The sequence below is a fragment of the Lepisma saccharinum genome, chromosome 3, assembly GCF_977018435.1.
Source record: "Lepisma saccharinum chromosome 3, izLepSacc3.1, whole genome shotgun sequence".
Classification (NCBI taxonomy): domain Eukaryota; kingdom Metazoa; phylum Arthropoda; class Insecta; order Zygentoma; family Lepismatidae; genus Lepisma; species Lepisma saccharinum.
The window spans coordinates 64,590,898-64,615,022 of record NC_139231.1 but is presented as its reverse complement, the minus strand read 5'-3'; the positions used below and the strand labels follow the sequence as shown (position 1 = coordinate 64,615,022).

The 24,125-nt window shown below is 40.3% G+C and overlaps 1 protein-coding gene across 1 annotated transcript in view; it reads right to left on the bottom strand.

Annotated features, from left to right (window-relative positions):
• The window catches only part of LOC145985092 (neurotrimin-like), a 548,487-nt gene that overhangs the window by 354,410 nt on the left and 169,952 nt on the right, over positions 1–24,125 (bottom strand). The window lies entirely within an intron of this gene.

The window sequence follows — 24,125 nt, the reverse complement described above, 5'->3', positions numbered from 1 at the left end:
CGATGAGCATTTATTTATTGATCCCTCCAAGCGGAACACGCTGTGTATATATATATTTCACTTCACGCTTAATCGTCTTGTGATTTACTTCGCGTTTGATCCTGTGTATTCACACACCGCCGAGAAAGAAGTGGTTTTCATTCAAGCACCTCCGTAGCCGAAACCGACTATAGAATGAAGCCGACGTACTCTGTATCAACGAATGACTTGATGTCCGTCCCTAGCTTCCCTATGTTAACCGTGCGTGAGATTCTTCAGCGTTAATTATCCCGAGGGAGCAGAACCCGAGAGCGCCTAAATGCGAAACCACATACACGACCGGGAGAGACACCAGAGCTTGTTTGGGTAATTTCTCTAGAAAGCTTCATCTTCTTTGCGTCGAGAGCTCCGGAGACAAAATATGAATAAGAAGCTTCCCGACATTTACCGACCGCGCTTGAAGCTTTGCGTACAGGCGATATCCGTAGCTTTATTAAAGTTCCGAGTGAAGGCAGGTTCACATGCTGAAGCCTCCCCTCGCCACGCCTCTGGTACGGCATGCATGCACACAAATATTGTCTCTGTAACTTTAATGTCATTTCCGATTCACTCTCGGGGCCTCCCCATGGCGCAGTGGTAGCGTCATTGCCTTGTAATCAAGGGGTACTGGGTTCGATACCCGGTGGAGGCACAAGTGGTTCGGATCCCACTTTAAACTGTAGGTCCAGTCCCGATTAGCCTTACTGTGCATAAAGTGGACTTAAAACAGCAAATCAAACCGATTCACTCTCATTAAGAATTCCTGATTTGGGCACGCTAATAAGTACGTGAAATATGTAGGTTAATATGAGGAAAATAATTGGTTTCATACACAAATATACTACTACAGTACAAAATATGCAGCAGAAAGGGCCTACATAAAAAACCCATTGCATTGGCCACGCATGTAAGGGAAGAGTTGAGTAATAAAGAGAGTGGTAAATGAAAACAATATGCAATTCATTAGGCAGTAGGCATAGAGGAAAGGATAGAGATTAAATAAGAGGAAGAGAGGGCAAAATATATTAAATGAGAAGCAAACTGACGGGGAAATAGACTGAGTAAGTAGCAGGCATACACGGAACAGATTTAACAAGCGGTAGGCAGAGAGGGAGATTAAATAAGTAGTCGTAGAGACGAAAGAATAAATAGACAATAAACAGACAGGGAATCATATTAGAAAATATACTTCACCGAGGAAGAAGTAAACGACATAATAAACCCAATACGCACTTAATACGACCAACATTGCACCTAAAGTAATTTACCCATTTCATATATTGTTAATGGAATAATTTACAAGAAATTTGATTTTAAGTATTGGTTATGTACTAATGAACTAGATTTTTGATGGAATGATGTGTTGAAATCATGAATAAACCAATGTATTGGCAGCCAATCAAAAATACAGTTAATTTTATATACTTAGTTTCAGTACTGAATGATCATTATATACTGAAACTGTAACAAACAAAAACAATACAGGATGGCACATATAAAATTTAAAATTTCACGTACATTCTAAGTTATTGTCCGAAACTTTGTTCCGGCAAAAAAATGTCAACATCTGGAATCAGGTTATTCCATATGCAGGGAAGCTTATAGAAAACAGACCGTTGTAGAAGGGAGAGCCTTGTAGTGGGGCAGGTTGATCGTGTAGGTACCCGTATATTAAACTGATTGATAGAACAAAGGTGGCTATAATGCATGTCGGCGACCGTCATAGTGGTGATTGTTCGATACTTAAGGACGAAATTCTGAGTTTTGCTGCTAGTCCGTACTGGGTACACTTCCGGTTGAGTTCACCATTCGATATTCCCAAGAAAAGTCGCACTTTGATTAACGACCATCGTCGAGTTCCGACTTCATAAATGCGAACTCTTAACGTGAAACTCCGGAGTTGATTCGCCGCCGTCACGTGACCCAGAGCCACGATAAATCTCCATCAGGGCGCTAGATAGTTCGGAGACAAGATAAGGTATTACTTTCTGTTAAGCACGATGCAGAAGGCTTTGTCAATTTGTTAAACTCTCGCCCCCACCTTCTTTCTCAACGTTGCTCTGCACTATTTGGCGGAAACTTTTTTTTTCCTTTTTTTTTGTACTGTGCTCATGGTAAATCACCTTTTCAGCAGAAATTGGACAGGGCTCAGGTTATAAGTGGAGGGAAGCAAATGCAAGCGCGCACGGCAAGGGTCATTTGTCATCCGTCTCTCTGCGGCCAAGTTCATCCTCTGCGCATGCGTTTCGCGGTAGCTCCGCCATGGTTGTGGGCTGAACACAATGACAGTCGGCGCTCTGCTATGACGGCGACGACATCAGAGGGGGGTTCCCCGGAAAAGAAGCAGGAATGTCGATGACGCAGCATGTTCGCGGTGGAAGAAAGGACTTGGAGAAAAACATCTCCGGGAGAAGGCTATTGATTCTTGAGTCCCAGTTCTTTTTTTCGAACTCTCCGTTTGGGATGAAAGAGAAAAAAATCTGCCGAGGGGAGGGGGGACAAATTCCCAACGGATCCAAGATTGAGATCGGACCTAAAGTGCATTAACGGAGCGTTATCGTAGGGTTGGAGCTTCCAACTAACTGCCCCTTCGCGGGGGGAGAGGGGGTGCACGTGCTCAAAATACTCAGAGGATGTCTCCCACGAAACTGTTCGAAAAAGACCCCCCTCCCCCCCCCCCCAAAAGGAGAGTGGATCCCGAGTTCCACTTCACCACACCAACAGCTTGCAAACTTCATTTTTTCGCCTTTCATGTCTGCTCCTTCAAATTTCCATCTTTTACAAATCACGGATGGAGTGTTGAAAATCGAGGGGGGGGGGGGTGCGCCTTAAGAAATCTCAACAGAGAGTGGGAAAGTTAAAAAGTTAATATCTGCCCTCGGCTCACAGAAGTTCCTACTTTGAAGCTGGGAAAGTGGAATCTGAAAAAAAATAAAAAAAATAACCATTCCTTGTTGAAAAGGTATGAAGTCTATCAATTCACCTTAGAAGTGGGCCTTGAAGATAAGGCTCACACATTCTTGTTATCGGCAGGAAGTGGTAACTCTTTCCTTTTAGAAACAACGAAGAAGGGATATAGAGGTGAGCCAATAAATTGTGACAAACTGATCGTATTCTTAATGTAAGAAGACCAAGACTAACATGAAATGACACTACTAAAATGGACTAAGAGAAAATGTGCAAAGATGGTCAACAGTGAACTGATCTTGCGCAAGATAGAGACAAGTCGAAGACAAGCGTTACTTTGGTAATCAATCTTCGAGTTACGGAGCCCCAGAGACCTACGTACTTACAATTACTGGAGTAAGTGAATACCCGAAATAAAGTTGTTACACACAAATCTGACATAGTATTCGCAAATTAAGCATAAATATTTGCTAAAGATTATATTAACTCCACTTGATACCCAGATATGCTAATCGTGACTGGACCTACAATTTAGAGTAGAATCTGAACTGCTGTGCAACGAGCCTCCACCAGAATCGAACCTGGGATGCCTTCATTACGGTTGCGGCGGTATGAGAGTTAAACAAAAAACTACCGTCAAGTGGAGCAAAACATATTAGTAGGGTAGACCACACTGATAGAAATTCGTGTAATGAGGAAAGTAACTACATTTGGACATTTCTGCATGATTTGGCATACTTAAACAATCTTCTGTCACAGTATGTATCCTTTTCAAGAATAATGAACTTATACTCTGACCCGGGAATCTGTCGAGCGAGCGAAGGAAAACAAGTCCTTGCGCATGTAATCACTGGAGGAGGCTCGACCAATGAGCACGTGGGAGAGAATGGGATTGCGTGGTAGCGGAAAGCGACTGCAACTACCAGCCTTTGCAGCAGCATGTAGCAGCTCTGCCCACTCGCTGTCTCCCCTTCTATACAGTTATGCGCAGTCTTGCTCCATAAATTCCCTGGATAGAGTACGAGTATAAGTTTAGTATTCTTTCAAAAAAAAAAGCTTAAATTTACTATGCCAGAAAATTGTTTAAGTGTGCCAAATCATGCAGAATTGCCGAAATTGAATTAGTTTTCTCATTGCACGAATTTATCTATTTGATGAAAACATCGCCCTTACCGAAAGAAAAGCAAGAGAATATAAGTGCCAATTTTCATGCAGGTAGCAGCAAGTTCAAGAATATAAGGGAAGATTAAATCAGGTAAAAGATTCTCGCCTGAACCCTGAAATGGCGCATGAAGATATTACAAAAAAATCCGGGGACAAAAACTCCAAGCAGTTTCCAAAGCATTAGACGCCCAGCCGTTCTTTGCCATGAATGAAAATCAAACTTAGCGAAATAATCGCTCTCTTACGGCCCAACTTAAGAGTGCTTTGTTTCAATATTCCCTCCCTCCACAACCACCAGGACTCATCACGGGGCCGTGGATTTCTTCCGTCGCTTCCTAATGCCTTAAAAACCCGCGGGGCCCAGAAATTTCGGCGGGATCCCGACGACGGAACACGGGAAAAGTTTTCTGGAAGAAATTGTCATAAGGTATTCCATTAACCACAAAAAAAAGGGCTTCCGTCTGCGAATAAGGGGTCTGGTTCTCGAGAAGAAAATAATGGTAATGAGTTTTAAAGTAGACCCCTCCCCATGAAAGTTTCATGTAGAGTTCGTCTTGGAAATTACGTAATAACTTGTTAAATTGGTCTGAGTTGAGGAGGGGGTTTTTCGGTGAAGAACCGGTTTTAATGATGAGGCTCTTTTAGCAGACTACCCCTCCGATAACAGTTTCCTAAGCAGATTACGAAGAGCGTATAAGGTGGCTCAATGATGTGAACCAGAACGACCAGTTAAGAGGTGCAGAGGACTGTGACGTTTCAATATTGTTATATAAACATTAACATACCGATAGGTACGTTGCCTTGAATTACATTCAGCGTGGAATCCATACAGTGGTAGCAAGCAAGTACACAAGCCGCTTCGGTGGCTGGCTGCATTCAATTCTCGACTCGCCAATAAAGGTTCCGGGTTCAAATTTAGTCTCTATATCATATTCGTACAAATAGTTTATTTCCATTGCCCGGATTAAACAAATGGACAACAATGCGAAGTGAAAAACCTATAACAATATCACAATGAAAACTCATTACAACTTCAGTGTGAATAACATATAGCATGTATACATAAGGTAAAGCTGTCGGTCACGCATTGAAATATCCTTTGAAGTAGACCACTTGTGGATGTGACGTGATCAGTACCAGGCCGCCTTAATCCCCAAGGTTGCACAAAGCATACGTACCCGTTTATTAAAGCCGGACGGAACCCCAGAGCCGCTCTATGCAGGAACATTGTTTGAAACATTCCCATCTGAAATCAACAAACCATGGAATCGAACCCGGGTCTCCCACTTTGAGGTCAGGCGTCCTACCGACTGGACCACCGCACCTCCATTATATAACACTCAAAATATACAAAATTAAATAATACATTATATATATATATATATATATATATATATATATATATATATAATGCATTTTGTTTATTTTACTTACCTTTCGAGCCTCTCTAGGTTTATCGCGACGATGAGGATAACTTATATTTTGATGAAATAGACGAAGAAAGAAACAGCTAAGAGCATAGTCACGGAGGCTGATATATTGGTACGAGCGGTCCTGGGCTAGATTCCCGGTGGATTTTGGTGTTGGGGAAAATTGGGGAAATACTTGAAAGCAGTACTACAGGATTCCAGTCTCGAAAGTAAAAAAAAAGCGACGGTAAGATTCGACGATTCGCTGACCACGCTTCAACCAATGAATAGGCAACTTGTAATTTCCTGGCCCCTCCGATGCAAAGTCTAGTTTAATGGTACAGTCACTGCCGATAAAAATGATCCTGAAATACCAGCTTCCCATCAAGGTGTTACGTGTGTTGCCTAACTCTTAGGCGATAAGTGGATTTGAATAGCAAATTTTAAATCGCAACTTCTACCATCGCTTTAGAGTAAAGCAACACACATAACGCGTTGCAGAGAAGCGAGTATATCAGGATCTAGGTGTCCCATTTTTATTGACGGTGACTGTACATTCATTATGGAGCAATTGCATAACTTTGATAACAATTACACAGGAACTTCCACAAGAAATGCGTTGAGAGTGGACCTCTGATATTATTTCTTGCAACAGCATGACAATTCGAGTTCTGCACGTTGCGTTGCATAGCTTCAAGGGATTGACATATTTTTTAAATTCCGTTTTCACTCGGGATATGTAAACAAAAAAAAAGAAAATCATTACGAAAGCAGTTGTTTTTCCAGTTTATCACATGCTTACAATTGCAGTGAATTTGCAATTGTAATAACCTCATTATTTATTCTCAATCTGAACATTTTTTTTTCTAGATCGACGACCTGCACATCAGGACTTTATAAATAATACAAGTGTTTATCCGATTCATTACTGAACTTTTTTTTTATATTACAATTTTTTTTTGGCTTTAGTATGGAAGTCACACTGTTTTTGCAAGTTTTAGCACATTTATTTGGATTTTGAAAAACTGTCACACGCGATTATGAATTTAATTTTACCCAATGTAAATACGCATTGTTGCTAGTATGTTGGTTGGTTGATTTAATCTAATGTTGATTATTTGTACCATTAGGTAAATCCCGACAAATACGGGAGAGAAAGGTTGAATGATAGGGTCAGCTAAGTAGTATACTGTGTCCAAGGCCTGCGTTAAAAGTACCATTCAAGTATTCGCCAAGTACGTATTGTTTCGTAAGAAATCTACTCCATATGGTCCTATAAACACACGCAATAACATCACCTTCAATATTTTATGGATTTGTATTTCACATATTCTGAATTTCTGCTCTTTAACATTGTTTACATTAACTGGTAGACCAAGTGGATAGAGTTTCGAGCTTGAGTTTTGTATTAAGTACATTTTATGCACAGATAGGTTCATTGGGACTGGACCTACAGTTGAATCCGGCCTCCGTGGTGAAGTGGTTATCACATCGCGATACGACGCCAAGGGCCTCGGGTTCGAATCCCGGCCTGGGCATGGGTGTTTGTGAGTGTCTACTCATAAATTGCATCCTATCTTCACTCATCCCATCTTCGCGATTAACCAAAATAGGCAGAAAAGCGAAGTAAATTCAATCAATCAATCAACCTACAGTTGAAAGTGGAATACCACCGGCTATCTATCGAATCCGGATCCTTTCGTTGCAAAGCGATGACGTTAGCATAACGCCATAAAGGAGACCTTATCACATGGATCGATATAGTTGTGTCCAATTCCATTTCTGTAATTATACATAAGAATTATTTCCTTCAACCGGAGAAATCGACATATGGTTAACAACCAACAGTGTTGCACATTCGAGAATGGATAAGGGTCAAGATGTGTAAAGCAAATCATCAAACACTGCCAAAACGTACTTGCAGAGATGGCAAACCAACACCATTAGCGAGCAGATCGTTCAACACTTCAGATGCTAAAATTAGTATGGCATACGATCAGGTACCAGCACAAACAACCTTCAATGTACATAACCAATATTCGACCATCAAATAGTGCAGAGGTGTATGTTGACAAAATCATGCGGGACTAGGGAAACTTGCCAGAAGCTCGCAACACTGCACATCACAATGCGTCTGCGTTGCACGACAATTGTGTCGTACGTTCAGCTGCTTGAGGTTTGTATATGCAAATGGCGTGTGGTGTCCTAATCAGGGTTTCCACCCCCAAGCAAATCCGTTGGCAGTGTTTGCTCAGGCGATGTGGAGAATGTCTGCATTAGTGGTTTGGTTCCAACGTGAATATCCTAGCAGAGCTACGACGTTTGTACTGACTGTTCACTAGCATTTGCAGTGTTACAATAGAGTGTGTAGCTGTAGATTAATACTAGCAAACAGTCGCAGCGTGCAGAGGACATGAAGGCTTTTTGTTAGTAATAAAATGTTAGTAACATTTAATTTTTGGCAAGGCTCCGTTTCCATGCAAAAATTTCAAAGAGAAATAACAATGTATGTATACAATCACGCGTCACAAATTCAAGGTTGCCAGACACATATATTTATTCGGGAAGCGACACAAATTTCATTACGCTGTGAGAAGACAGTGCAACAAAGAAAGAAGAGAATCGTTCTTTGTCAACTGTGAATATTTTTCGACAAAAAGTTAGAAATATTTATTTAGAGCAAAATCGTCATATTCAATAGGAAAAATATGTGAGAATATTTTTCTCTATTCACAATCTAAAAAACATATGCTATTGAGTTAGCTTCAAAAGCCAACGATTGGTGTAACTAAACACCTAATAGAGTGTTGAAGGTGATACTGAACAAGTTTGACTACTTGTATCCACTTTTTCTGTTGCATTCCACCTCATTTTTCACAGCGCATCAATAACAAAAACTAGTGCGAAGTGTCACACCGTAGGCAATATGGAGCTTTCATAAATTCCTTGTATACTCCCATTTTTTCGCTAGATTCAGTTTTCACGGATTCCTGAAACACCTTGAACCAACCAGCTGAATTAGCAAAAGGATATATTGGGATCTGTTTGAATTTCCTCTGATACTGCAGACTCATCATGACGTCATTAAATGTTGGAAAATAAACTAATCCGTTCCTTCTAGGATCGATCAGAACGAATTAATTTTCTTGGAATCCTAGCGAACCAAGTTTGGTAAACACTGGAGAAAGAGAGGCCATGGGAATTGGATTTGTTCTAAGTAGCTCTGTTTCGGCACAGCTAAATGTTGGTGCCTTTCTTATAATACGTTTACAAGTTACCAAGTTAAGTCTTTCCAATGTCATGTAAACTGATCCTGAACCGTCAGTCAAAATTCTTCCCTTGGCATGTTTTTTGATGGTATGTGAACAGGGGCGGCGCTACAGGGGGGCTAGGGAGGCTGAAGCCCCACAAAACCGGCCTCAGCCCCCCCTCTAGCCCCCAAGATTTCTGCAGTATGGTAGACGCATTTTGACAGAAAACATAAAAAGTTCAAGTTTACATTTTCCATTATTAAAATTCCATTGAGGCAAGTACAATGTCCAAGTACATTTTCTAGTTCAGTTAAATCGCAAAGTTACTTTTAATACGATGTGTTCTAAAATCGAGGGGAGCGAGGTATATACAGATATGCCTGGTAGCAGTGGATACCATTTGATACTACGTAATGGGGGCAATCATGAGTGCCAGCCAAACTTGCTACGAAATCTGCTACCTGCCTCGTAGGTGGACGACGTATTCAGTGGCTGTGAGATTGATCTCTAATTGTTGACATATGCAGCTAAACGTGTACATTATTAGGTTCCATAAATCGTATTGCTATATTTCTGAATAAATCTAACAGATGTGTAAAATGAATTTTCTTTAAGTAGGACAACGTTCAACATCTAGAGAGTCGTCAATGTTCTTGTTCCTCAGTCGAGTACCGACAATGGTATGAGTGTTATCGATGTTCTCTCATTGTTTTCATCGTTATATCTATCTATCCCAGGCCCGTACCCAAGAAGGTGGCCATGGCACCCATGCCCACCCCCCCCTTGAGCCATGAGATATTTTGATGCAAACCTACAAAAATAACATGGATAATTTTTAAGATTTGCAAGAATTTAGATTTTTTTCTTGTATAAATGAATGGATTGTCTCTAGAGAGGCATACTCCAGAAGTCTGCAGTCTACTATATTTAGTAATTTTAGTTTTATAACCATTTATGCGAAGTTACTAAATATTCCAATTTGGTCGGGACAGTTCACCATATTTACTCCCTGTTTTGACATTTTTCGAACTGCAGTCTTGATGAGAAAATGTCCTCTTTTTGTGGTTAATTTACATTCAGACATATTCTTCATTATAAGGAACATACTGTCACGAGCCAGAAATAAAATGCTGTGTAATAAAAAACGCGAGCAGTCCCCGGGTGACGAGAGGTCGCCGGGGGAGTCTTGATCGAGGGAGCGAAGCGCGAAGTGTGTTGCGAGTGACAGTGTTAAGTCGGTCCATTTAAAAGGTTTGGGCGAACTCACTGAGGACACCTTCGATGGACCGATAGAGCGCCACGTCGTGACTCAGCCGAGGAACCGCGAAGGAAATCAGGTACAGTGGTGACACTTTGGGTTTTATCATTGTCAGTGTTTAGATATCTTGCTGGCTCGTGCGTGATCTCCCCCCACCCCCTCACTTGTGCGATTTTATTAAATATTGGTAAGGAGCAATGAGCGTAATTTATTCCATTCTTCATACACACATCCTCTTGCAGCCAAGCGGTTTAAGCCGGCGAACGGCCTAAACGTAACAATACCATAGCTTTGGTGATCACATTCAGAATACTGATTCCCATGGCAGAAGGGGAATCTCCCACCTTCCCACCAACGATCTTGTTCTATTAAAACTTTTCCCCCATTAAAATTTTCCGAGGGTAAGAGTTTGTATTATAACAGCAAAGATAAGCAATTAGTTTGGACTTCAAACATACTTTACTCAGAATAATATCAAAAACACATACAAAGAAGGAATAATAAACAATGATGTCTGCCTGTTTGTGTGAATGTTGCACACATCTTTTGTTCTCTTTCTCTCTCTCTCTCTCTCTCTCTCTCTCTCTCTCTCTTTTTTTCTAGCATGGGGCAAAAACGTACATTTAGTCACAGATAAAATTTTAAAATTATGTCAAATTGGACTAGTAAGAAATGGAGCAGTAGCTGCGAAGGTGGTTGTCATTGTCACCCTAGGCCCCTGGAACATAGAAATTAGACCAACCTGTTATTTCTCCTCTATTTCTCACCTCCTTTCGTCGGGAATAAAACATAGCACTTACATGTTAATTTAATAGGAAACTAATGTCTTCTTAAAGTTTCTTATTGTTTGTCCCTCCACCTAGTTATCTTTAATTTGCAATCGATTTTGCAGATGTGAACAATAACACACAGTGCTTCAATGAAGATTGTGTTAGATGCACAACGGACTGTGCTTTTATTAGCCATATTTCTTGAATGCTAAGTTTTATTTTCATCAGATTCAACGGAAAAGAGTAGGTATACATACAATTTCTACAATGTCTAAGTATGTCTCAATGTCTCATTTTAGCAACAAGTTAGTCACACTGTTTACATAGAAATAGTGTTACGTGTAGTATTTATAGAAATATCCAGCTAGTTGATAATGTAATGAGTGTAGTTTATATGGTGTATTTTGTACTCTTCACGTGAATAGTAAGACTCTGATATTATTCCACGCAATAGTGGCTTAGGAAAAGAAACAATATAATTATTGCATTTTATTTGACATAAAAGATTCGTGCCTAAAAGTACTTTTGTATATGATGGAGCAAAATGAAACATGTCATTGATTTATCTTGAGTTCTGATTGTAAAATATGGAAGCGGTAAAATTATACCCTAAAAGTACGAAGTAAGTACATTTCAGTCGGTATTAGTTACCTCCCAGAGAATTTGACTCCGAAATCTGTAGCCACCTACTTATTTCAAGCTTGTATCGGTATTCTGTGGAGCAAGACTGAGCATAACGGTGGACAAGGGGAGAAAACGGGCGGAGAAAAGCAGCACGCGTTGCTGCAAACGACTGGTAGCTGTAGACGCGTTTTCCCATCCATGCATTCACTTCCCCTCTCACGTGTTCATTGGTGAAACCTTCTCGACAAACTACTTGCACAGAGGACTTGTATTTGATCGCTTGCTCCAGATATCCCCGAGACATATTGCAGCAAGTTAATTTTAGGAACTAATTAATATTAAAATGTCGATTTGAACATTCATGAAGAGTTCCGATTGCTCGATATTTGTTCGCCATTTAGGAGTTCTTTATGGCAAGATATCACGTTCTGGCTGCTTCTAATATACATCAGCGTACTGTACATCAGACCAACTTATGATGATATATTCAGTGATTTCAATACAAGTTTGCAACACTACTCTTACTGCTTATTGCCATCACAATGAGAATCAATCAATATAAATATTTCAGGCGCCTAAAAAGTTGAGGGGGATGGCAACTACTTGAAGCTGATGAAGTGGAGGCCTCGCCGATGGCGCGATGGGAACGTACTTGCATTGTAATGAAGGTGACGTGTAGTGGTTCAAATCCCCCTGTAGGTCCAGTCCCGATTAACCTATCTGTGCATAAAGTGGACTTAGAATACAAACTCAAATTGACTAGTCGATGTATCCATGACGTAACCGGAATTCGAACACGAGATCCCTGCCTTCGCAGTACACCACCGCTGCGCCAAGCTCGAACCGAGGACCACACCATGATTAGTCACAAGCCCCTAAACTATTGGGAGGACTACACGGATTAGGTACACGGTGCGACCATGTCAAATTAGACGGGGAACTTTCCACAGCACTAACTGAACGCCACTTCTAAACATTTTTCTACCCAAAATTCCACACGGGTAAGCCAGGAGCGTCGAGGACATCACGGCCGACAGCTGAGCACCAGAGTCTATTAATTACTCGGAGCCATGTCTTCTGTCCAATAACTCTACACGCGAAAGTTTCCGACCGAAAGTGTCGGCGACTTGCTCCCAACATCAATCTTTAACGACGCGATGGCTGCGTTTGATTGGACAAACCGGACCGAACATTCATTAACGGGGACTACCCTGCCAATGACGTTGTAAATTAGGAACTCCGGGAGTTCACCGAGGAGGGAGGGGAGGGGAGGAAAAAACACTGTTTCTGAGCGCTGTTTAACTGTCCTCTCGATCTGCTAACGACATACTCATTTAAACTCAATTTAAAATCTTTAGCCGCGGTAATTTGGTACGAAATAGTCCGGCTATCGCAACAGATAAGTTGTTTTTTAAACGCTAACGTAAAAACATAGCCTAATTTAAGATGCAACAATGGCAAAAATGGACCTCTCTGTCTCTTTAATTGTTATTCCCACACAACAATACCGCGAAAGCCATTTGGCTTGGTAGTTAAGACAGTTAATTTCAACGCTACCTCTGACGATGGGGTATGATTTGTATAGTAGGATGACTCCCACAGAAACTGTTCTTACGGCAGATGGTCAAAAACAAAGAGTTTTGAACCAAATCTTAAGTATCTTTAGTATTGTATATTCATCTCCAGATAATATTTGAATATTTAAACCAAGAAGAGTTAGAAGGACAAGTCATGCAACACGCATTGGAGAAAAGCTTTTTGGGAAAGCTGGTGGTCAGTTGTACAAAGGCCGAGATGGACCTCAAGGAAATTAGTGAGTTTGGTAAAGAGAGTGAAGTGATCATACTAAAGATAAAGAGAGGTTGAAAATGTATGTCGATATAGGAATAAGCTTTCGGGTTTAAGAATCCCAGAAATAGTTAACAATGGAGTCCGCGTGAGGTCCTGTTTACGACTCATTGTAAAATAGAAATGTTTTTAAGGAGAGAGAGAGAGAAAAGTGAAGCGATAAAAAGAGAGAGAGAGATACAGAGAAAAGAAAAAAGATAGTGATACACAAACAGGGAAGAAATGAGAGAGTGACATAGAATAAGATAATAAGGAAATAAAGGAAGATCGAAAGAAAAAGAGAGTAATGGAGAAAAGAAACAGAAAATGCGAGCAGAGGTTATAGAGGAAACTATCAGTAAATATAAAGATATTTCGCGAGAAAGAATAGATTCTAGAATAGATGAAGGATAGCGAAAAATATAAATGGAAAAAGAGGTTAAGGGATAAGAAAAGAAACAAAACTCGAAAAGTAATTAAGGAATTTTTTATTAATCTGAGAGAGGGTCTCTTTTGCTTGCTTTGCTCAACTCTATTTCTGTTATCGATTATCAAAAAAATATCCTCTATTTCATCTCTAATTTGATAATTTGAAATGAAAGATGTCAATTTAAAAGGAGGGTCAACTGACCGGCACAATAAACTCCCCTCGCAATGCTCTGCGGAAAAAAAGGAGCCGCTAGTGTTGAAAAGTGTTGCTGCTTATTCGCAACCAAGATTGAAGCACGCCGTCAATCTACAATAATTTTTTGTATATTTTCATTGTAGTGTCTACATTGTCTTCCTTGAAAATTCTACTGTCTAAGTGTGCGATTCTAACCAGGAGTCATTTCGTAATAAAGACGCCAATGGTAAGGAGAGATTAGAGTTACATAACAGGACGTGTAATCAAATAGCTTCTGGTTAGTTTCATGTGCTAGCTTTGTGTTTGGAAATTTTGTGCACATTCTCAAAAATCGACGATTTCGCTGACTAAGCAAGCATGAAAATTCATCACATTTACTTTAAATCTTCTTTTCAATATGTGTGTCTTTCATAATCACTACTCATTCTCATTGCCACTGGTATCCTTATGATGTAGAAACATGGCGTAAAATATTCAAAATACATATTTCACCTTACATTCACACCCTCTTACGTTGTGCCTACGTCTCAAATGAGAAGACATCATTCACTCACAGCTGAAATATCAGTTTCGTAAAACCCTCTCAACTCCAGGATTCTGAGTCTGTTTTTCTCTGCGGAAATATAACAGAGATAGCGGCGATTATCTTAGAATTGCCACAAGTGAATGTCCCGAAAAGTAGTGAGAGAAGAAAGCGCATTTGGAACTTGGGACACACACTGCTCAAAAATACCGCATTGGGGGAAGGTTTTTTTTTCTTTTTTGAGTGAGAGAGGAATTTTCTTGAAATTCTGAAATATAGGAGATTTCCTGAGTCCATTTTCCCTAGCTTAGCTACTATCTATCATGCAGCTTCGGCCATCACTCGCGAGAGGCGCTGTACTCCAAATGGCATAAAGAAAGAGAGGCATGCTTTTAGCATATTGGAAGTCTTCCAGGAGGAGTATTTGCCGGGAATACAATCCCCCGTTTGTTGCTCTCGAGAGGACCAACGAGGTACGGCCCTATTAGTTTAATCGACGCGTGTTCCGCTTCGGTAGCGACGAGATGTTGGTGCAGCGTCTTCGACAGAGGCTCCAGCCTCAAGAATAGCCGTCCTAATGGTCCATTTCAACGGGACAATATCATTAACATGGATCTTATGGGATGTTGACGTTGCCGCCTCGGAAGTCTGAAGCCTTGGAGAAGTTTCGACGAGTTTCAAGAACAATGGACGGTTAACGTTCGCTTGTCCATGCAAGAAGACGGCGACATCGTACGCCGCCGGCGCATTTGATCTTACGTCGTCGCCATATGCAGCAAATAGCAACGGTACTCTTATGTACAATCACTTGAGATAAGGAACCAGTGGCCATCACGGATTTGCTCCAATAGAAAACGGTTTTCATCAATTTCAGGTTTAGAAGCAACGGTTTAGTGCTACCATCTGTGCTAATTCCCGAAAGAGGAATCCTGTTCCGGAATGTAGCCTTGCAGAAACGAGTCTCCTCGATGGCGTAGTGGTAAAGATGTGGCTTGGTACTCAAGGGGTCCGAGGTTCGATCCCTAATGAAGACAAATTGCGCAGTGGTTCGGATGCAATTCTAAACTGTAGTTCTAGCCTCTTGAAGCATAAAGTGCGGTTGAAACGAAATTTGGCCATTGTACATGCTAGCATAAAGTTACTTCCATGGAATTTTTCTGGGGTATAGATCGATAGCACAGAAATGATCCCTCATTTGACGGTTTTAGTATCACTTGATTTATACTCCGTTCACAGTGAGAACAAAGGACGCTGCGACAAAGAACCATTACCATTGGCAACGACGCACATTTGGCAGAGGCGACAAGCTGCAGGGTAACGCCAGTGGGTTGGATCAGGAAATACAGTCTTGCATGGCAGACCTTGCCCTGGCAGTCAATCTTGAATAAGTGTTCAGGTGCATATATACTCGGTGCATTTGTTGAAAATAGGGACAGGGCTACGATAAGGAACAATTGAAATCGAAAGACTAACATCCCATTTGAGATGTGACCAGTGAGAGGAAACATATAGGATAGATATAGCTGTGACGTAATTGCCCAACTGCACAACTGGTAGTCGTGCTTTTCGTCACCGATAACCTTGGTCGCTCAGATTGAACTCTCCCTTACTCAGCTCATCCACAGACACATTGCCAATAGAAAATAAGACCTTACAACTTTACAACAAGAACTTAGTGCCGACCTCCTTGGTAGAAAACCGAAGTAAAATAAACAAAATCAATCCGTCAATCAGTAGCTTAAGTTAAGGCTTCATCTCGCGAGTATTTCTAAGCAATAACTCTACCATCGGTATTGACCAATAGGATTCTTCACAAACTAGGGACGTATCTAAAAATATATTTCGGGGGGGGGGGTCAGAATCAAGTGTCTGAATAATAAAAATAATAATAATGTTTAAATTAAAATAAGTATAATTAAATAAAATATTAATTAAATATGTAAATTTATTAATATTGTATTTTTATTGTTGTACGAATGATAAAAAGATGCTATAAGAATATATAACATTATGCAGCTTGCGTGTACTTAAGATCGCCAAAATTTGTATAAAACAAGGAAATTAATGTTAAATAGATAATGCATAGAATATTTATCAAATAATAAAAAAATAATGTTACCTCCAGTTGACGAAAAGTAAAGTTCCTGATTAACATTTTTTGCATGTTATCATTAGTAGTAGTGTGCATAAATCTTATTTTATACTGTCCTTTAAAGCAGTATGATCCAAATATAATAATAATAATAATAAAAATGATAGGAAATAAATAACCATCGATTATAGTACAATTGAGTACAATTATGCTGAAAAGTACAATTTCATTATTTTATTTTAGTATTCGGTAAGTCTTTCAGGGGGGTCCGGACCCCCTGGACCCCCCTAAATACGTCCTTGTCACAAAACAGATGTATTTGTTTTCAATGGCTGCGTTCTTACAGAGGACGAAGAATATGTCTCTGAATCCACAACTTGAGAAGTACATAAGTTTAAGTACTGAGAATCCTTTACTTGAATAGTTAAGCGGACTATCATCTCAGAGTCCAAACATTGGAATATATTTGCGGCTAAAGGCCAATTTCACGTACTGAGATAAAGATGACGCGCACACGGCGCGGATATAAACGGAGGAAGGAAGCAATCCAGCCTTGCCGCAAGACTAATGAATATTAGATATGCATTGCATGCCTCGTGCTCTTTAGCACCACAAACAAGGTTTGAGTGGCTGGTGACGTCACCGGGACTGAAATGTAGTGAGGCATCTTGCTATGAGGAATTGATTTCTACTGTTAACTGTCTGAGTGAATTTCTTGTTTCCAGTGTGATGACGCCCGTGGCGGAGTGGTAATCACATCGCGCTGTGACTCCAAGGGTCCCGGGTTCGAATCCCGACCTGCCGTGGGTGTTCTTCATCAATTCCATCATGTCATCTCTCATCTTTATCTTAGCGATGAGCCAAAAGTGGAAGAGAAACAAAGTAAAATAAAGCAAATCAATCAATATCTGTGTATACGAGGGGACGTCAGTAAATAGGTCACAACTGTTGAAAATAGTACCGAGGTAGTGAGTAGTTTCTAAACACGTCACTAGGTGGTAGCACCATCCAGCTTCGTGATAACCCGTTAGCAGTCGCTAGATAGCAGACGCATGCATGGGCAGCTCAGTTTAAAAATGGAGACCGTGCTCGAGGACTGTACGTTTGAAGAATAGTGTGGTGAAGTGAGTTTTCTTGTGGACAAAATACCTTCATGCAAAGAATATCCATAAGGAAATGTTTCCGGTTTAAGGTGAGAAGTGTTTGTTGCGTAAAGCGTTGCACAACTGGGTCAATAAATTCTCGCAAGGACAGACAAACGTTTCGTGGAAGATGATGTTGAACGTGAGGTGCGAATGTTGCTGGGACAGCAGCCCAAAGACGTTACAGGTTTTGGGTAACTAATAAAGCGATGGGATAAGTGTATCATAGTTGGTGGAGATTGTGTTGAAAAGCAAAAACGGTTTTCAAGGCTGGACCTCACTTGGTACTTTTAAATAAAAGTTTGTTACCTACTTACCTCGCACATGGCGTAGATGAAATGATGTAACACACTATCCCAGACGGACAATTCAGGCAATGATGATGAAAGCTAAAATATGATTGGCAGAAAGAGTCACATCCATGATTGTTGTACTTAGCTGATCATATTTAGCCAATTACGGGCATGAAATGAGCTTGTTAAAAAAAAAAACAAGGCTTTAGGGAAATATGTAAAGAGTGTGTAATGCGTGATGACATGAATACAAAAAGGTCAAGCGTAAAGAGAATCTGTTCGTGACACTACCATCAACCGTGGCAAGTGAAATTGCCGAGGTTTAGTTATGCCATCAAGAGTGTTTGTCTATCCTACAGGATCGCAAATGAAAGATTTCAAACCACAATAGAAATTTTAACTCGAAATCTTATAATTTAGACAGGAAGAGAACGTGCATAACTTTAAAATTTCCAGTCCACCATATTGAAACACATCAATATCTAGATGAATTGAAATTCAAGACCAATGCTTCCTCAATGTATACAATACCAATAATCTGCTCAAACTTTCTCGTAACAACATGCTTACAACGGTGCTGACTTGTCTACATTCAACTTATCTTCCTCCCACGTGTGCTAAACCAATGATATATACAAATATAGACTTAGCATCCCTGAGTCATTCGTTTTCTCCGCTCCAAAATGTAGTCTGCAGTCCGTCCTAGAAATGTGTGAAGCAACTCCACGCTTCACAGGAGAAAAAGGGAGAAAGGGAGTGGGCTGAGCAAAAAAGTGTAGGTAATATCTGGACAGAGTATACATAGATTTCTAAGATTACCTAACGTTCACCTTCCTCCTTACAAATGCATCCTGGTTTGAGTCAGGATGTGTTTGGGCTTAGTTGGTCAAGAAAAAAGGGCACGCGAGAGGTGGTTGTCACACAGCAACACGAAAACCCGTTTGGTGCGTCTTGGTCCTGAAAAGGTATTTCATGCCACTAGAGGGTTCACATGCCATTAAACATTTCAGGAAAGCTGTACAGCGAACATAACATGTGGGCGTACGCTCACCGTGCACATTCATCCTGAGCTCATCCGCAATCATTTCTGCATGCACACACTGCGTGGTTGCATAACTACACTGGATTGGCCGGTCGAGGAAATGACGTACATTTGTACGTGACCGAGGTGAGGTACAGGCAAGGAAGAGGAAAATATTCCGACGATCTTTATAACATCCGGCGGAGTGGTATGCAAGACAGTTGCGCCATTTTTCGTCGGGAAATTCCCCTCATCAATATTCATGAGCAACTCTCCGGGAGCTTATCAACGAGAGGCCAGTAAACATTCTGCATCCGACCGCCAAAAAGCGCGGCGAATGGAAATGCAGGTGAAGGAAGGAGACAGTTCTTATTAAGCATATACACGTCCGTGCTGATGGTCGCGTTTCTTGCAGGCTTTATCTTAATCGACGGTCCGCTCTTTTAATGGATGTTCCCACCCGGCAACCACGTCACGAATTTGCAATGCCTTTGGAAGCACAAGTGATTGCCTGCTCCCCAGAGGAGAATTCACACTAGGGTCTTTCTTTCTCGAGTGGCATGTCACTTGAAAAGGAACGCAAACATCCACTAGTGGCGTGTCACTTTTCCGGTGCCAGCATCTAAGATTCGGTTTTAACTAAACTTGTTACGTAAGCACTAAACAAACGGACAAAAGTGTACACACTGTCCCGGGAATGTGTAAAACAAGCGAACGAAAACATGTCTCGAAAAGGTTCGACCAATGAACGCGTGAGAGGGGCTACCAGACGTTTGCAGCAGCGCGCACTGTTTTTTGCTCTGTCCACTAGCTTTCTCCCCTTCTCCGCTTTGCTTCATAGATTCTCAAGACAGATTGTACTTGTAATAATTCAGACCGATTCAACGTACGAACATAGATCAATACATTGGTAAAAATTTGGTGAGTAAATTTTCATTTGTCCTAAGCCACGTATCGTTGTTTGTTGGTACTTGTTGGTACACCCAACAGCAAAAGTTAGCAAACTAAACCAGTAGGTGAATTGTTCGTAACCAATTTCATGAAGTCTGCTTTCCACAATGCGATGATGATGACTTTTAATAAGAACGTCATAAGTAGAGAACAACATCTGCTTCGAATCAACACAATTCCATTCCTTAAAACAACACGGAAAGAATAAAAATAGAGATGACCGATTTGCCTCCTATTATTTTTATCTTTGGCTGGGTAATTTGAAGTGAGAATTTTCTCGATAATTCCCAACGCGAAGCGGCTCTGGGGCTCACCAAGCCCCAGCACCTATGGGTCACCCCCCTGTGGTAAAGGCTGTGTACCGAGGAGATTTGAAAGCTTGTGTGATATGAACCTTAGAGACTAAAGAGTTTCTTTTTTAAGTAGGCAAAGTTTTTCATACCCTTTTCGCTTACATTTTTTCGTAGGATAGCGGGTAAAACCCTCACCATCCCCCCTTTGGACACGCCATATTTCTTCCCAATTTGAAGATGTGAAATTTTTTTGTCACCTTGTAATCAATGAGTCACAGGTTCTGTACCCGATGGAGGTATGTAGTGTTTTGGATCCCACTTTAAACTATAGGGCCAGTCCAGATCGATTGATTTGATATATTTTACTTCGCTTTTCTGCCACTTTTGGCTAATCGTGAAGATGAGGATGAATGATGATAACATTGATGAAGGGTCATTCAGAAACATATACGAATGACACAACAGGAGCCATACAGACGATTATAATGCAGTCCAGGGTGTACTACGTAGTCCCGATTAGCCTATCTGTTCATAAAGTGGACATAATCACCCATAATATTTTCCTCACTCTTCGTCGCTGGCATAGAGTACAGAATTGAACCATGAAACACTAGGACACAATGGAGCTGTGCATGCTATTTACATTGCGGCAGGTTTTATGTACGTCTAGATAAGAAACCTCTTGAAAATTTACCGATAAACACTAGGTCACTGGCAATCATGAGCAAACGACGAACTTCCAAACCTCTTGTTGCATAAACCATGAACGTCAAAACTGGAAGATTATAAAACAAAAGAAAAGAACGGGTGACCGAGGAAGCGAGAGGGAGAAGGAAAGTCCCAGAACTTGACATGTTTAATGCTCACGTAGGGCAATAGCTCAGAAGAGTCATCAAAGAGTTTTCAGAATTAGAAACGACATTCTGCCCCAGGCCACGCACCTATCCTCACAGAAAACCCCATTACCATTTTACAGCGCCATAAGATTTACATTTAAAAAGAAAAGTGGACAAAGCACAAAAGCCTGGTAGAAATTAGGCTACCCCAGGACGTGGGTTCTTTATTTAATTTGCAATACAAGCACGACCGTCTTGCCGCGGCGGATATGGTACCAGGTCGGTGCATGGAAGGCCACAAAACAAGGCTTCGACCAGGAATGCCATCGATCCTATCTCCCTTCCCAAGGGCACTGCGAGCCCTCAAGAATAATTATATTCGCCGCTACCCTTTATATCCTCCCTGGGTTTCATGACCGTTACTGTCTTTTATTAGCGACGGCCGTGTTCGAATTTAAAGCACGATTGCGTCAGAAGTTGAACAAGAGAGGGCGAGCTTTTTCTAAATGCCCCACACGTGGAAACCTATCACTATTTATAGAATTCATATTTCAATATTTCCCCTGTTCATCATAAACTATACTACCTAATGTATTTAATACCAAATGTGTCGATGTCAGCAAACAAGACCTTGATTTATGGCTGGTTATATAATAAACCGTGTATAAATATTTAATATAAAAACACAAATGTAATAAAGCAGCAAGCAAGACGATTTATAGCTGCTGCGATATCAGTTCCTTCTTAAGAGATGAATACAAATATATTACTGTAATAGAGGATTGAATATCACGCCCATGAAAACAAACCTCAATCACCCAGCCATTTAGAAAATGTATTATGTTGCGACAGTTGCAAACGCAAAATAAAAACGAATATCACTTTCCCTTAATTATAAATACACATCAAATAACACAGTTTCCATGGAGTCAAGGGCACAAATAGCTTACTCCAATTCACAGAAATTCAAATTCATACATCGTAGTACAGAGAATTTATGGAAGGGCAGAAAAAGATAGGAAGCAAAATGTCTCGTAGTCTTGCAACAGATGGCCTGGGTATACGTACGATTACTAAGTGTTAATACCCGAGGCTTGCACAGATGAGTTATGTGATGAGTAAGGAACGGATTTTAACGTGCAGCACCTTTCCAAAATATAGCTGTTTTCATACAGATCATTTGAGATATGTATTTCAGGACATTAAATCAAGTAAAATGAACACACTTTGTTGCATCTTTTTGCACCTTTTCGTTAGGTTAGCATCCCCTTTGATGCTTCAGCACCTTCTGCCTTCCATTTCTTTCATGTTTTGTTAAAAAATTGAACAAAAAAACAAACGATTCTCCCTCTTCTTGAGCAGCTACAAAAAATCCTATAGTCTCATTTTGTAGAGCAGAACGAGAGCTAAAAAAATGGTGTAATATAAACATTGCAGCCCCAATAGTTCCCAAGATAATGTAGCAAAACCCGCGAGAGAAAACACAAACTTCAACAAGACCTATTCGGCAGAACCACAGTTCTCTACGCGGTCCGCGCGCATTATATATAGAAGGCGCAGAAAAAGAGAGCATTGAATGAAGGCATCTTATCAGCACCTTTTTCACACCTTTCTGAAAACATTTTCAGAACCTTTTTTCAAGTCTTCCAAAAGAAATTGTAATGTAAAGCATGTGACCTGCTCAACAGCAAGCAACCACCACCCAAATCATCTTCATTCAAAGAATGTCTAAAAGAATGTAAATTTAAATATTCAAAAAATGGCTGCGTCGATAACAAGCACAACTGAACATTACAATAATTACTTTCTAATATTGGAATATTTTTTTTCCTAAAAGGTGAGATTTGGAATAGCCGCGAAGACGAAGAGGTACCAATTGCTTTTAATAGGTTGTTCCTGCAATGCAGCGGTGAAGATACTCGATTCAGTAACACGGTGTCAGCGAACTAATATGTACTTGACAGTCCTTGGTGCTTGAAGTGGTTGTTCCATCACAAGTTTTAGTTTAGTTTATATTTAGCTCGCTTTTCACGGTCGGCAGCGTAGATCGCGAAGACTTAATGAAAGTCAGTGTGTAAGGGGATAATTACACTGTTCGACATGGGTTTTGATGTCTCTTTTGATGGGACTATTGTCTCTGCATAATTTCAACATGCTGATTGCAAAAATGAAATCCACTTTTACCCATCACGTCTAGTTTCTTTCAGAAAACAGCAGTATTAACTGCCATAATTACACAATAAAAGGTGTAGTTTCCACCAAATAGATGTGTCTGTTTTGACGGTGGTTAAATATTGATTTTCTGCAATACAAATCCTTCAATTTTGAACAATAAATGAATATAGAATTGTAAACATTTAATTCACCTTACATCTTCACGTGACATATTGGCATAAAAATTGTATGGACTTTGGTTGCGTAAGTTTTATTTTAAAAATACCTAATAAAAATTTCCTTCACAAAAATTTCAAAATTCAATGGACAGATAAACGTATTATCCAATAATTCGCTTATCTGTGCTCAATGTTATAAATGTTATAATGTAGTGTGTTGATTGAATTTGGTGACGTGGGAAAAAAATGAATGTTTTATCCGTGATCAGCATTCAAAATACTTCCAGAATCATCTATTGGTTTGGATACTACCGGCATTTCCCTTGTATATATATTTTTTCGCGTTGTATCATAAATGTAATGTTATGGCGAATATGAGAATTGTGATGGTGCAATTGTGAAAAAACCTGATGTGATGAGAAAAGATGGATATCATTTCCTTTAGTTTGAAAACATCCGTCTGTTTCTCTTTTTTTTTCGTTCTTTTTCAAAATGTCGACCAGTGTTGGATTGCTGTCAGCGAATGGATTGCCAAAGAGAGAAAAATGTGTTCTTCTGTTTCCTGAAAGTGCGAGGGTCGGAATTTCATCGGTTAGTTTGTTTCAGCCAGAAGGATCGAGGTGGGACCAAATGGTATAAAGAGAACGAACTCGCTCGTTTCGACGCAACAAAGACGGCAGTCGCTGTTTGGATCGATATGCAATAGAGCGAGCAACATACTCGAAGCATATTCCCTGGAAAGTCTAGAGCTCGTGTTCAAATCATGGTCTGCTTACGTGCAATTGTTA